Genomic DNA, 16,086 nt, shown 5'->3' with positions numbered 1-16,086 from the left:
TTGTATTATCTCCTGGCCTCTGGTTAATTGTGTTGCTGTAAGTTATTGCCTGTCCTGAACACAAATACAGCCAGCTAAACTATGTGGGGTTGGAGTGTGAGTGTGTGTGTATGGGGAGGGGGGGTTGTTGATAGATGCTCAGTTATCTCAAGTGCCCCAACTGTCCCCTCTCTTGGGACCCTAATCGTCTAATATGCTCCCACTGGCTCTGGCACTGAGACAAAACCGGAAGTGATGCTTGCCTCCATTTCCTTTGACCCTGCGACCATCTGGGTCCTGTTGTATGCTCCAGGGTGAGTTCATGGTGATGTTTGTGTTCTGTTCCCATCAGGCAAAGTAGCACTCAGTTCTGGAGTGCAGGCTGGGAGCTGTGGTTCACATCTGAACCCGCTCCTGGGAGTTTGGGGGGACGGTCTCCTACCCCCAGGAATGGCTCAGCCACAAGTCCTTACCAAAGTAATTTTCAAAGTTGAAAATTTTTGTTTAAGAAATGAGCAGTGTGGGACTTTCACGCAGAAGAGGAGCCAGGAAAGCCATCATGACTAACAATACAGGGGAAAATATGGCAAAACTCACCCAGCTGAGTTGCATTCCAAGTTGACTAATGTTTCAAGCAAAGTAGCTTTCTCTTACAAAACACTAAATGTGGTCTGTTCTCATCTTGAATCACATTCGCAGCATGCTGGAAAGGAGAGGGCTGCGAATGAAAAGCGCGGCGGCACTGTGCCGCTGCACCCCACTCTCCTCCCTCTCTGGCCAGGGTGCTGCTGCGCAGAGGGCTGCAGTGAGGAGACCTTGGCGTTCCGAACGCCCGCCGTGGCCCCCATGGGTGGCGGGCCTTTCCCAGCGCTCAGTGAGCATCCCCCGCAGCACGCAGGCGGTAGGTTCGCCACCACTGCGGTCTTAGTCCCTTTGGACAGCTATAACAAAATACTATAGACTAAGTGGCTTAGAACTTACTTACTGTCTTTTTTTCTTTCTTTTTGTGGCACTGCAGATTGAACTCAAAGATTTAATACTGAGCTACATCGCTAGTATATATAATAATTATATGTATCATATAATACATATTACATAATTTATAATAAATGCTTTATATTATATAATCATAATGCTATATATTATAGTTATACAATTATATAATTACACAGTATTGTTATATAATTATACATTATATAATATATAATTATTATGTATTTAATTATATAATTATATTGTATAACATAATTATATATAATTATGTATTATATTATATATATAATTTTTTGAGACACTCTTGCTACGCTGCCCAGTTTGAGGTCAAACTTTTGATCTGCCTCAGCCTCCCTAATATCTGTTTGCCCCCTGATGAGAACCTGCTTCCTGGTTTATACACTGCATCTTACAGTGGGGTCCTTGCCTGGTGGAAGGGGCACAAGGCTCCCCCTAAAGCCATTAATCACATCATGAGGGCTCGTCCACTTGGCTGACCACCACCCAGAGGCCTCACTTCCTAACACCAGCACCTTAGAGGTGAAGATTCCAACCTTGGGTCACACCGACATTCAAACCATACTTTCTTAAACTTCTTAGAAAACCCAGTACCCTCTGTGGAACACACACTAGGATCTTGGAAGGCACTGGTCTTGCATTCTCCCAATGCTACTGGACAGTGCAATGGGGCCAGCAGTGAGACCACCGGCTGGGGCTGAGCTGGGACACCACATGCTGGCCTCCTGCTCCCCCAGCTTTCCAGATTCTTCCTGCTAACCACGGAGGTCGCCCTTCAGCACCTGATGTTTCCTCATTCACTGAAACACTGCACTGTGCTGGGATACTGCACCTGATACAAGGTCCCACTCCAGGAAGAAGTGACGGTGAGATAAGAATATAGACATGCGAGGTTTCAGGAGGACTTGAGAGCAGGTGCTGCGGTGAGGGTGGGCACTGGCTCTGCTCTCGGAACTGGGGGAGGGCACAGCATGTGTGGCAGGGGAGGCAAGTGAGTGGACCGTTTGGCAGCATTTGGCTGCCGGGCCTTTCCACTGGCTGGCTGGTGGAGGAGCACAGGTGGTGTTTAAAGTCAACTCTGAGTCACTCCATGAATTAACAGAAATTCAAGGAGAAGGTTCTGGGCACCCTCCAGCAAGCTATTTGACCTTCTGGTCTCAGTAACCATTTGGTGTTGAGCTAGTAAGTGCAAGTTCTCTGCAGAATTGTGTCGCACTGGAAAAGTTGCAGAATCATTTCTGAATAAAGAAAATAGTTCTCTGACCTCAGCCTATAAACCATGGACTCACTTTGCCCTGCTTAGTGGCTTTTTCCTGGTGAGTTTTCCTGTGCTGCGGGTCCCACCTCCTTCCCATTCACTCTAATGACTGATGGGAGGCACAGAAACCTCAGCTTTGGGATGCAGTAATATTTGTGATGGAAACTGTAATTTCTGTTCAATTAATTTTCTTGTTGCCTCGACAACTGGTTGGATTTTTTTAAAAAGCATTTGATTTTTCTCAACATGAGCTACTTCCTTTAAGTCCGACGTTTAGACATTTGTATTTTATTGAGTCTCTAGTGTGACGGTTTACAGGGTAGTTTTTTTTCCTTCCAGAGTCTTCACAAGGTTGAATGGGGTAGAAAATTTAAATGGTTTATCTTAAGTAGCCAAAGAAAGGGAAATCGGTGGTGATTTTCTGCATCAGCTGTCAAATGTGGTAAAATAATTTTGACTCATTTGTACAGAATAGCGTGACTGATTGGCAGTGTAGCTTCTGCTGTCGCTGATAGCCTGTGTAGAAGCCGTGTCCCTGTCCCAGGGACACGCACCCTCCCTGAGTCCCCATGCACGGCTCTGGCCTCGGTGGCCGCCTGGCTGGTGCTCACCCCGCCAGCCCAGCCCCTTCTGGTCCGGGGCTTTCACCGTGTCCCTGCCTGGAGCCGACCTTCACACTGTCCCCTCCCTCGGGCATGTAGGCTGTGCTTAAATGCCACTGCCACCAAGAAGACTTCTCAGAGCTTCCTGTCCGCCCGGGCGGGCAGGGTCCCTGTCTGGCCAAGCTGTCTGGAAGCTCCTTGGGCCAGAGCACTGCCCACAGCTAGCATGGCGGAGCCTCACTGGTCACTCTGGACTCATCCAGAGAACACCACGAGATGCGGGAACTCTGTATTACCACATGCAGAGGGCGAGACTGAGAAGTAATAAGGAACACAGAACAAACAGAGACACTAACGGAGCAGGAGACATGCACAAAACACAAAACAGAAGTCTAGGAGGAAGAAATCATCATAGCAGTAACAGAAATAGAAGAAGAGTCCCCTGGCGCACAGTTAAGGGCAGCCTGGAGTGGGTGGGGCGCGAGGGCCGCAGGGTTCCGGGATGTGCAGAAAAGTCCCAGAGGCTGCCGCAGGATGAGGTTGACCAGGAGGTAGGCATACAAAGCGAGCAAGTGGAGGAGAGAAATAATCACCACAGAAATAACATTGTACAACAGGGGAAATGTTCTTAGTATATTTAGTAGTGATCAATATTTACACAGTTACATAAACACTGACTATTGCTTTGATAAAAGTGGATGTAATCATATTTAGAGAACAGGGAAGAGAAGTCTGAGTATCTGCATTATGAATATGTGTGGGTGTATATGCGAAATCTAAATTTTTAATCACCATAATAGGGAACCAACACATAATATCTAAACCTAGTCATGTTAATGCATTCTAGTTGTTTATATTTCCAGCACTTACTTTATTTATTTATAAGTTAGAGTCACACTATGTAGCTCAGGCTGGCCTTGAACTCAGTGATCCTCTTGTCTCAGCCTCCCAAGTGATGAGATTACAGGCATGTGTCTCCATACCCAGTTTTATTTTGTATTTAAGAGAAAATGTCTCAGTCATTGAGTTGTTTAGGCTAGGCTTACATTTTTGATCCTCCTGCCTCATCCTCCCAGAGTGCTAGGATTATAGGCATGTGTCACTATACCCAACTAGGAGCTATTGTTTTTCATAGTAAGTGTTTTTTTTTTTTTCAGCTTTGTCTGATTTTTTTTAAATGTATGAACACAAAGCTGGGTGTGGTGGCTCACACCTGTAATCCCAGCACTCGGGAGGCTGAGGCAGGGGGATTATTGCAAATTTAGGACCAGCCTGGGCTACAAAGTGAGCTTGAGACCAGCCTGAACTGTGTAGTGAGACCCTGTCTCAAAAAAAAAAAAAAAAAGTCTATGAACACATTATGTTGCTATAACTATAAACTTATCCATTAAGATAGATTTTCAGCAGCCCTTCTTATGATGCAGTTTGATGCAGGTTTAATTAACAGGAAAATTTGTTCAGCGTGTGGCCAGTGACCTTGTCTGGCAAATCCATCTTCACTTGCATAGAGTAATTAACTCAGGCTCACCTTGCTGGCAGTCATGCTACAGACATTTATCATTTCCTTCTGCACTGTGGGGACAGCGCACAGCAGCTCGTGGCCGTTAAGGCTGTAGACTTATTAAAAACAGCATAGATGCGTCGATATTAAATTGAGCTTTTTAATTACTTGTGATTTAATGGCGCACCTTTGCTTGTACTTAATTTTCAGCAAATATTTGCCTTCCCAAACTGGAAGATTTACAGTTTATAACTTGCCATGTCAAGTGAAACATTTTCTCTTCCCTCTGCCTGCAGAAGGATCTCTGTTCAAAATTGTCTTTTAAAATAAATGACACATTGTCCTTTCTGGGGAACATTCACCATTTTCATCCTGTGATTTGGAACTCCCCACTTCACTCCTCACAGCCTGGTCTGTACTTACTGATATATTCATCCTGGATACATTGTATGTTTTTATTCTGCCAGCTGAGTCATGGAGGGGTAGATGCATGGATGGTGGCTGGAGATGGGTAGATGGGTAGATGGGTAGATGGGTAGATGGCTGGCAGAACACATGTGTGAAGGATGTGCAGCTGTGGGATAGAATGTAGTGCAAGCTTTATTCTCAAGCTTCCCAGCCCACCCACTAGACCTTTAACAGTCAGCTTTGCAAATAGAGACTGAATAACAATCATTCTACTACACCCAAAAACTTACTGATGAAGGTAGAATCACTAAGATGTTCCATCAGAAAGTCCTAAAATAAACTCAAGGTGCTTTTTTGTTTTTGTTTTTTTGGTACTAAGAATTGAATTTAGGACCTTGCACTTGCCAGGCAGGTGCTGTGCTGCTGAGCTATACCCTCAGCCCCTCTCAGGATGCTTTTATGCTGTAGCACTCATCAGGTGTGGGCTTGGAGTTGAAGACGGGCTTCTAAGCCAGGGCACAGAGGTCTTCTGTCACTGTGGTGGCAGATATGCCACCCCTCACTGTTGCAAAACATGTAAACACTTTGTAGACCAAAAGTAAGATGGTCCAGTCAGTTATTGTTTTTGAGTTTTTAAGGTGAGAAACTAGTGGTGTCATCAGGAACTATGAGAATAGTAAAATTAGAATTCTCTGTTTATAAGCACAGGAGTTTGTGTGTCAGGCCTGGAGACCTCCTACCCCTGAGCTTGCCTCTGTGCTACATTATTATTCTCGTTTGTGGTGTAGTAGTCTCTGGGGCCATGCATCTTGAACTTGATACCAGCTCTACCACTTACTGTTTGGGACAAGTTTCTTAGTCTCTGTTCATCATCTGTGGATCTGTGAGCCCCTTCAGTACCTGTTCCAGTTCCTTTCTAGCTTGGCTTCTTGTTTTACAGAGGTTGCAAATTTTTCACTTCCAGAATCCCTTGCAGCTAACATGTAAGTTAAGGTCTGGTAATCAAATGCATTCCCACAAACCTTTGCTCAACCTAGATTATATGGAAAGAGAGATGGTACAGGGAACACATGGCAGCAGAGACAGTGTGGCTGTGATACTGGCTGTGTATTAACATTTGCTGAGTTGAGCAGGTGCCTCCTGGCTAGGAAGCATTTGGGTTGTAGTAGCAACTGCACTAGTTTGGAGCAGTGTCTAAATTATTTAGGCTCCTTATAGTTACGGAGACAGCGACACCTATGTTAGTTTTGCTACACGATTTGAGGAGTAATTCCTAAAAGCTCAGCCTAGAGTCTTATTTCGGAAGCTCCTGAAACAGTGAGGTCAACTGTGTTAAACCTCTGTATCTTTCTGCTGAAAATACCTACTGTAGTTTATGCTGTTTGCAATAAAGCACCCAGAACAGCCATAGTTTTTATGAGATTTGTGTTGGTCAGCTTCCTGGTGCTATAATGAAATACAGTACCTGAGGCTGTTAACTTACAAAAAAGGGTTACTTTGCCTCCGGGTCTGGAAGTTCCAGTACAGCATGGGGTGGTCTCGTTGCTTTGGGCCTCTGGCAACAGTGGCACATCGTGGTGGGAGCGTGTGGTGCAGCAAACCATTTACACCTAGAGCAGAGAAACAGAGAGACACTGAAGACCAGGGTCTTGCCATTCCCTGCCCAGGGTTCCCAGTCACTAAAGACCCCTGGGATACGCCTGCCTAGACTGTTACCCCACACACCAAACAGACCAAGCCTTCAAAATGTGGATACTCACCCCTGCCATGGCAAGGGTTAGCACTGTCAGGCATTTAGGAGATTATCTGGCATGGGGTTTTGTTTTTTGGTTTTTAAAAATTTTTATTTATTATTTTGAAGGTAGTAAAATACAACAGAACAAGACAGAACAAAGCCAATTAAGACAATGCAGTGAAATTGGTATAAAACATCACAGCAGGTTACTAGGATAATAGTAATAAGTTCCATAATATGTCTCGTTATCTTCACAATAGTTGTCCTTTCAATCAGGTATAGCAAAATCAAACCAAACACAGAACATTATAGAACTTATCAAAACAGAATATTGAATAGATCAATACAATTAGAACAAAGTAAAACAGTGATAACAAAATTTTCAAAGAGATGGTAGAAGGAAATCCCCCATATTTGCTATATTACATACGGTCATCCTCCCAAGAGATGCTCAGACCTATGGCCCCCATATGTTAATGGGATGGAGGATGGGATGTTTGATTTTCAGCCCACACTCTGGAAGGCTCATGGCTGCTTACCTTGGAGGTGAATAGGTTGCTTTCTTTCCCGCACCCTAAGTTCCAACATGGCGCAGATCTTGGGAGACACTGGCTGCCTGGTTCTCTCCCTGGGGCACCTGCCACTCGCTCGAGCCATGGCTGCTTACCAGGGAGAGGAGTGGATTGCTTTTCTGGTTTTGTTTTTTGGCCTTGCTTTGTTTTTAATCTTGGGGCCCTTTCTGTTCTTAGTCAGTGGTACAGCTGCACACATGAATAGCATAGATATTTAGTAGTTTGGTTCATTCACTCACTATTCCTATGTCCATTCATTAAAACAAATGTTTGCTGATTGTTCTAATCCAGGCATGCTCCAAGCACCTTAGGATAGTGCTTACCAACCTAAGTGAACATCAGAACCTCCTGGGAATCCTTCTGAAAAAACTCAATTTCTGTGCCATCTCCAGGGACTGAAGATATGGAACATGTATGTGTGTGTAGATACATTTTCAGTTGGTCTAAAATTTACATACACTGTACAAATCTTATGTTACAACTTGGTAAATTTTTATATTTGTAAATACCCACATGACCACTACCCAGATCAAGATATAGAACAACAGAAATGTGCATGAATGATTGATGGTGTGCATGGGTTTGGGGGCTTGTTTTAGGATGAAAGTTTTAAATGAATTTGAATTTCTTCCCACTTAGAGGTCAAAAATTTAGTCATTCATAATAACTGGTATAATTAGGTTATTCTCTTGTTTTTTTTCTGCTTCATACTCTCTGAGCTTTTCGGTGTTATTCATTTTTATGTGCAAAGAAATGAATTTTGTATTATTATGTGTGGTGGCTAGGAATAGGAAGATGCCAAATAAGAATTTCTCAGGCCAGAGAAATCAGGGGTTGGCATGGTATCCATAGAAATGAATTTAAAGAGGGCCTTGGATAACAGAAAATTCTAAAATGTCTATAATCCAGTAAATGTCATCAATAATAACTTGGTGATACATAACTTCAGCTTCTGTCTATCTTCTGATGACAAAGTTTAGTGACTAAAAGAAGGTTTAATTCAAACTAAGCTCTGCAGCATGTTTTGAATAATCTCTTCAAAGATGGGGAATATTACAAGAGTAAAGAATAATTATTTCCCCTGTTCTCTGTTATGTTCCCTGTGTGGAGTCGGTTTCTCGTTCTGTGAGCCAATGGCTGCACACAGCAGTACAGTGCAGGCAGGAGCTGAGTTAGGAAGATACAGTTAATAATTTCTTGGAAAGCAAATGAAAGTAGTTGATTACCGAGAAAGGAAGCAAAATCTGTGAGGCATTAAGAGCATTTACTTTTTTTTTTTTTTTTTGTCTTTTTTTGAGAAGGGGTCTCACTATGCAGTCCAGGCTGGCCTTGAGCTCACTTTGTAGCCCAGGCTGGTCTCGTACTTGCAACGATCCTCCCACCTCAGCCTCCCGTGTGCTGAGATTATAGGCGTGAGCCACCACATCCGGCTCAGCATTTACATTTTTTAATAAAACCAACCTAGAACAATTTTGAAGTTGAATGACTTTACATAATTGGCTTATGGAATGCAACTTTCGGAAACAAAGTGTGGAATGGACATACACCACACTTTTAAGGTGATTAGATGATTTGGGTTCAGAGTATATCATATCAAGTACTGTTTGGAAGACAGAGGGACCACCTTGGTGAATTAAGGTGTCTCAAAGGAATAGAACACCTCACATTTTTGCTGTACCTGCAGGCAAAATCTCCACTAACTGACATGATACAGATGTCATCCAGGCTACACATCCTTAGAGAGGAATTAAGGAAGGAAAGGTTTATTCAGCTGTTTGTGGAGCTTTCAGTCCATAATCAGCTGGTTCCAAGGCAGGGTGACATGGCAGAGGGCAACAGTTCATGGTGGGGGGAAACAGCAAAAGTAACAAGAGCAAAAAAGGAGGTGGTGGGGGGAAGACTCTTTCTGTCCCTTATATTGTGTATGCAGGCCACACCTACTTGGCTGTAGCAGTCACATCCATAATCCCAGCATTGGACCAGGAATCAGTCACAAACCCTAAAAGCCTGCCCCCATGATTGAATGAGGTTTTGGGGGGACATCCAGATACAAACCATAATACCATCCATTTATGGGGAATTTGACTTATCTTTGCCTTTAAGGAATGGCAGTTGTATCTGGTGCAAAGGCAAAGATTTATTTTTGCTTATTCTGCTTTTTAAACACTGTGATTACTAAATTTGAGGATTTGAAATTTTCAGTACTTCTGGAAACTTATTTGCCTTCACCCATTTTCTAAAACACAAATAGATCCCGAACCCCTGATGGCAAGTCTGTGTTCAGTCAGCTTCGGCTGTACTTCTCTGGTGTCTTGATCTTTTTCCGGATGCATTATATGGCATGAGTTTTACATTCTGGCTGGTGCTTCCCCCTGACCCCATCCCCAGTTTCTGAGTTTTTCCCTGCTATCTGGAGTTATGTGCTCTAGAAGCGAAGACCCAAAACTTTGCTGCCTTCAAATTCAAGCATAAGTGGGAGGAGCTGAGTTCTCGTATTTTGCAGTCTCATCCGCCTTTTAAATTTAACCCTGCTGCAAATCTGACTCAGCCAGCAGTCATTCTGTGAACTCTGGACTTTTCTGCCTAATTTCAGTGTTTCTCTTGCTTCATACGCCGGCTTCATACTCCCGGAGGTCTCTGCCGGATTTAAGGGTTGCTCTCAACTTACCAAAGCCGCTATCCCCTGCAGGTTTTCTGGAGCTCCAGTCCTGTTAGTGCCACCCACGCCTGGTGCGGGTCCCCTCCGTGGGGTGCATTCTGGAGAGCTGGAGCCGGGCCTAGGCTTGTGTCGGACACCCACTTACAGAGGGGCCTGCTGTGCCTGCCCACGCGGGCATGGCGCCTGCTCCACAGTGCGCTTGCGCGAGACCTCTTGGCAGTGCTAGTCTTGGCTTGCTGCTGCGAGGCGGGGCTGGAGCTGGGGCTGGAGCTGGTGTGCTTCCTGTGACTTTCGCTCTGTCACCAGCATGGGGCAGAAGCTATGGGCATAGGTGATGTTCCTCCCAGTTACCCTTCTCCACTTCCCTTTTGATAAGCAGCTATCCCTATGCAGGAGAAACATGAAGACATTTACAGTTCATGTTTTTAAATCCCGTATTTTGCCAAGCATGGTGACACACACCCGTCATTCCAGCACACAGGAGGCTGAGGCAAGAGAATCACCATGAGCTCGAGCCCAGCCTGGGTTACATAGTGAGCCCATTCTTCTTCCCCACCCAGTCCTCTATGTTAAACGACAAACACTTTATTACTGAGCTGTGACAATTCTGCTGTGGATACTACTCTTGTTACCATAGTAATAATTACAAAATTATCTTTTACTTATTGAGCAGTTAATTAGGTCTTATGCTGATAAATTGTTTAATTTTTACAACAGTCCTATGTAGTTTGAGATATTATCCTTGTTTCGTAGACAAGGACATGAAATTCAGACATATTACACAACTTACCCAAGGTCACATAGCTCAAGTGTTTTAGGTTCCGTGTTGTGACCATCTCTTCTGTCAGGACGCAGATGCTCTGATCTCTGATCCATGAGCTTTTACAAGGCCAGAACTTAACTACACATTGTAAAGCAACTTTTAGGAAATATACACGTTTGGAATTGAGCCACCCGCCATGGGACCAGACTGATTGGGAGTTCTTTTGCAAGTCTTGCTTTTAGAACTTGCTCATAAAACATTGGGAAATTGTCTCTTTTTGGAGATAAAAAGACTTGCTTATTACCCCAAATGGATTGATGTGGAGTGAAATCTATTTTAAAACTATGCAACTAAGAAAACTACTGCACGTAGAAATGCCACACTTCCTTGTCACAGATGACACATTCTCTTGGAAACTCCTGTTGCTAATGTCAACACTGGAACTGGTTGTATTGGTGAGGATCTAGTTCTGTTCCTCTGTAATTTTTTTTTTTTTTTTTGAGACTGTCTTGCTATGTAGTTCAGGCTGACCTTAAATTTGCAATGGATCTCCTGCCTCAACCTCCTGAGTACCGGGATTATAGCTTCTCTGTAATTCTTAATGTTGCCAAATACTGTATTGATTGTCCATTTGGGCAGATTATGGGAGGCCCCCATTCCTCTTAAGGGAAATGGATCACAGTGTTGCTTTCCCAGTAAACCAGGACAGCTTCCCAGCTAAACATAAAGTATCCAGCCTTAATAAAAAAAAAATTCAGACAAAATGTGTTTAATTCATTTCGTATATCATTATAAAGAACTGTGATAAACTAAGATACCATGCCTATTACCCTAGTACTTAGCATCACTCTTAAAGTGCTTGTTCTTTTCTTACGTTAAGGTTAAAATTCCAAGCATCATCGTAGTTGGCTGCTTGCGTTTAACTTAACTCTGCTGAAGTAAACAGTCATAATCAGAAAAAAAAAAAAAAATAGCAGTGTTGCCATAGCAACCATCATCCAGCTCACTTGTTTTTCCTTTCTGCTCACAAAGGCTCCTTACGGAAATAAGCTGGAATATGAAACAAATCTACAGAAACCTCCTGTGTGAAATGAAATTGTAAAAACTGTTTGGGGAAAAACATTTTTTTAAATGATTGCTTTAAGTGTTTCAGAAAAGCTCCACTCTGAGCGGGAGGGGAATCTGTAAATCAGTCCCTGTTCTGGTTATAGCAAGTGACAGGCAGCCGAAGATCATGAAGATGACTGAGTAGAGAGCATTCCGTGTGTGTCTCCACTGCATTCCTGTCAGCCAGTGATTCTGGAGGCTTATTCCTTGTCTCAGTTTTCTTGACTGGGAAAGAAGACACATAGATCCAGGTGTTCTCCTGCCCTTGGCTCCGGCTGGTACAGAATTCTTCATTAAGTGGTGTTGACAGGCAGCACCCTCACCTTTCGGTGGCGATGAGCGGACCCTGTGAGGATTGTTTTGTTTGGGAAGATTTGCCATTAGCACAAAACAGACCTGCTTGTGTTGTCTCATCCTCATATTCTTTTCATTCTTCCTTTTAAAAGAGACTAATCTCACTGTGAGATTAATAAAAAAAAAATTGGACAAAAATATGTTCTTTTTAATTCATTTCGATGTCATTATAAAGAAGCGAGATAAACTAAGACACCGTGCCTGTAACCCAACACTTATGGAAGGCTGGGGCAGGAAGATCCCAGGTTCAAAGCCTAGCCTTGATAATTTAGCAACACAGTGGGATCATGCCTCAAAAAATGAAAGGGCTGGAGATGTAGCTCAGCACAGAGGCCCTGAGTTCAATCCCTATTCCTGGAAAAATGAAGATAAAGGGAGAAAAAAATCTGTAGAAAAATGGTAAATAATATGAATAAACATTTCACAGACTAGGAAACCCAAAGGGCCCACAAATGTGTGAGAGGCAGCTCTATCACATTAGTCCTTAGGGAAAGCAAACTCAAGTAAGAAGATACAATTTGCAGTGACTGATAATAACAGAGTTTGGCAAAGGTGGATAAACAGGAAACCCCAGACAATGATGGTGGGAGTACAATAGCTACAGCCCCTTTGGATCTAAAATTTGGTAGGATCTACTAAAATTGAGAATGTGCATTTTCTTCGATTCAGTAATCCCACTTCTGGATATATTTCCAAAGAAATATACATGCGTCCAGGAGGGGTGTCTCAGGAAGCTCATTCTGGGTTTGTTTATGATTGTGAAAAATTAGGTGCAACCTGCATGTCTACCAGCAAGGGAATGGATAGAAAATAAACATTTCTGTATTAGAATAGTATTAAGCAGCTCTGTGTATCTATCTGTCCTTCTATGTACAATGGCTTGAAGTAAACAGTTATAAAGTTGGATGCAAAAATTTGTATAAGGCAGGATGCTAACTTCATATACAGAAAGTAATGTTTTTAAAAAGCAAGATACAAACCTTTGCATATTGAAAGTAAAATTGCTTGGCTCAGTGCAGCAGCTTGCCATTAAGGAAGCAAAATTTCTGATTTGGGAGCCCACACTGAAGCCAAGCAGCCAAAACCTAGATCAGTTGGCCCAGAGGTAAATAGGAGGAAATAGGAGATGTGAGCCCCTTCATGAGTTCTGTAGAGATGTTATGTCCACTCAAAAAGTGTCTTTAGTGTGACAGACCTCCTGTCCCAAGGAGACACATGAGATATACGCTGCTAGATGGTTGGGGTCACAGCTGAGAGGCCTTAGGCCCCAAACAGAGGGGTTCTCCAACCCACAAAAATTAGGAGTTTGCTCTGGGGCCACTGTCCACTTGATCAAACTGGATCAGACGAGCTAGGAGGCAAGTAGTGAGAGACAGTCATGAGCCGAACACTGAATGGTCATGGGGAGGGGGAAATGCTCCACCCTGGAGAGGTAGGAAACCTGGCCTCTCAGGAGTCTTCCAGGTTGGAAAATGTAGCAGAGAGAGATGGGGGAAAGGAAACCAGGATCCATGGGGAAGGGGTGAGCTGGGGGAGTTAGGGGGGCATCTTCGCAGTATGTAGATTTTCCCTGGACAAGCTGCCATGCCAGCTGTACTGTGCATTGAGAGGGGGGTCCCGAAAGAAGGAAAAGTGGCCTTCACCCTTACAGACTGTAGTGGGCCATCCTCCTCCTACAGCTGCCTTTGGGTCCCCCTGGAGAGTGAGTCCAACTGGGATCCATCCACCAGTTGCACACAGAAATACACATTTTCAGTTTTAGTGGATCTAATTGCTCTCCAAAGGGATTGTAGCAATTATGCTCCCAGCCTTTCCAGTGCCTTTCTGCAACGGACTGAAAAGAAGTCCTTAACTTGTATCCTGATGGGTCCCAGCAGTGGGGGGACCTGGAGATGTTTTGTTCTGTCAGTGAAATCATCTGTGCTTTATTTACTCCATCTCAAAAGCCTGATAGTCCACCCTATTAATACTGGGTGTTTGTTAATTATCTCTCTGGTGGATTATCCCCAGGGAAGGTACAGTGGCCAAGGAATAAGGGAGGGCATGAAAAGCCTAATCCAAGCATCTGGGAGGCTCAAAGCACCAAGCGAATGAATGAGTGAATGGATGGGTCCTTAGCTCATCATTCTTATTTATCCTTTTATGCTTCATCCTGTGCTTGCCCTTTACATTTTTAAGCTTAACTAGCTACATGACTTAAAACAGCTCTTACTTTGGTGAGTGTGCTATTATTTTCTTTGATACTGCCTATTTATAAAGCTAACCAGCCAGTGTTATACCCTACTACACTCTATTACAAGATGGCTACCATGTACAAAACAGCAGTGGGCTGCTCATGGAGCCCATGGAGATGTAAAAATGGGCCAGAAGGAACCAAATTAGTATCTATGAGAAGGCAGTCAACTTTACTTCAAGGTGTAGTAGGATAAAAATTTGGAAGCAAATGTGACAATGTGATAATGAGGTTGGACATTACAGCTCTTTCTATAATTTTTAAAATATTTTAATTTCTTAAGAAAATATAAAATTTGTCAAAGTAAAAAAGTAAGGAGACAGAAGCAGACTGGGGGTCTCATTAAGCTGTCCTGACAGCTAATTTGAGGGCTGTTTACTGAGCCGGTACACTTGTTTTTCCCAGCATTCAGTTTATTTCTCAGCATGCGTCTCTTGGACCTTGTTCTTTGCACATTCTGTCTATTTGTCACTGAGATGAAAGGTGACAGCATATGCCACTTCCCTCCGGGTGATTCATTCAGTCTCATCTTTCAGATGTAAACAAGTATAGACAGAGACCAAAGCACCTACCAAAGCATCCCTTTGAAGTGTGAATTTGGATTAAATATCTTGATAGCCTCACAACCACTCTTTGTGCGTGGTCTTTGTCCTTTAAAGCACAGTGACAATCTCTAAAATGTATAAACCATGAGTAGCAGGGCTGCTGTCAGGAAGTGGGAGCTTAAGTTTATTGATTTTTTTTTTTTGCTGACTAATTTGTTATTAATAACATAGAATGAAAGGTCCAGTCTGGTGTGATCACACAGCAGGGGCAGGGGATGGACAAAACCAGAAAGAAGAATCGAGTGAGGGCCAGATGGGCAGTAAATGGCAGCATCTCTTAGGGGCAGTGACCAGAGGGTTCTTACACAGCAGGGAAACAAGAGAAAGGCTAGCTGTGAAAAGGGAGAAAAGGAAAGGAAGGCTGTGTTGGAGTATAGCAGAGCAAAGCTAAGGAGGTTTAGCAGAAAAGGAACCTGCAGACACCGTACATGTAAAGCGATGATCTGGGGTCGTTTCCAGCAGCAGCAGTCTCAGCACCTCAGGGCACAGGCTGTGAGGCGGGAACAGTCCACTGTCAGCTTGGCTGCATCTACCCCCGTCCTCCAGTGTAACCTGTGCAGATGCAGGTGCACAAGCAAGGAGTAGTGCAAGCCGCTCTACAGCGAACAGGGTGCTGTCAGCTGCGGCAGGCGTCAGCCAGGGCTGCCCCATACACTGCCCAGTCATCCTAGGGAGTGGAGCCTGCAGTGCGGAGCGCCTCGGCTGGCTGCTTATCGGAAGTTTACCTGGCTTCTCTCCCTGGCACACGGGCTCTCCAGAGCCTGCCCAGCTGCTTGTATCTTCTAAGAATTCTCGGCGCTGACCAGACTGCCGGCCTCAGGTTCTGGGACATTGTTTCTCTGTCCCTCCACCCTCTGACAGCTCCCGTTCCTCTGCCTCCTCTGTCCACAGGTGACTCATCCATGCATCCCTGGTCTTACCTGTTTGCTCGACTTTCTTAGCTTTTACCTCCTGGACTTTGGCCTGCTGTCTTTGGGCCAAACCCTATGTTTGGGTAGTAGATGTTCTGTAAATATTGATTGAGTCTGAGAGGTAGAGACAACCAGACTACTTTAGAAAGTTGGTCCTCACTTCCTTGCAGAAGAGACGTCCCCAGGGGCAACTGGCAGAGGACAACAACACTGCGCTGACCAAGTGGGTGTGGGCATTTGTGCTTCCCTAACTGTGGTGCACCAGTCTGGTGGTCTGGATCTGTTCTGAGTGTATCCTCCTAAAATAATCTAATCCCTGTTGTGAAGGATTAGCTACAAGGGTAGAAATTTAATCCACTACTGTGTTTAGTGGTGGAGCCATTAGGAA

General features: G+C 44.0%; 1 protein-coding gene and 1 long non-coding RNA gene across 2 annotated transcripts in view; one reads left to right on the top strand and one right to left on the bottom strand.

Moving 5' to 3' along the window:
• Shld1 (shieldin complex subunit 1) overlaps positions 1–16,086 on the top strand; it is an 85,656-nt gene that overhangs the window by 52,742 nt on the left and 16,828 nt on the right. The gene's annotated exons all lie outside the window — the stretch shown is intronic.
• Positions 8,803–15,702, bottom strand: LOC134476066 (uncharacterized). The gene is made up of 2 exons (XR_010047513.1): positions 15,513–15,702; positions 8,803–11,941 (listed from the first exon to the last, which is right to left on the bottom strand). It is a non-coding gene; the product is annotated as an uncharacterized LOC134476066 (long non-coding RNA).

Source organism: Cavia porcellus, unplaced genomic scaffold, assembly GCF_034190915.1.
Source record: "Cavia porcellus strain 051 isolate PalLab524CR breed Dunkin Hartley unplaced genomic scaffold, mCavPor4.1 scaffold_5, whole genome shotgun sequence".
Classification (NCBI taxonomy): Eukaryota; Metazoa; Chordata; class Mammalia; order Rodentia; family Caviidae; genus Cavia; species Cavia porcellus.
This window is presented reverse-complemented; position numbering and strand designations above follow the sequence as displayed.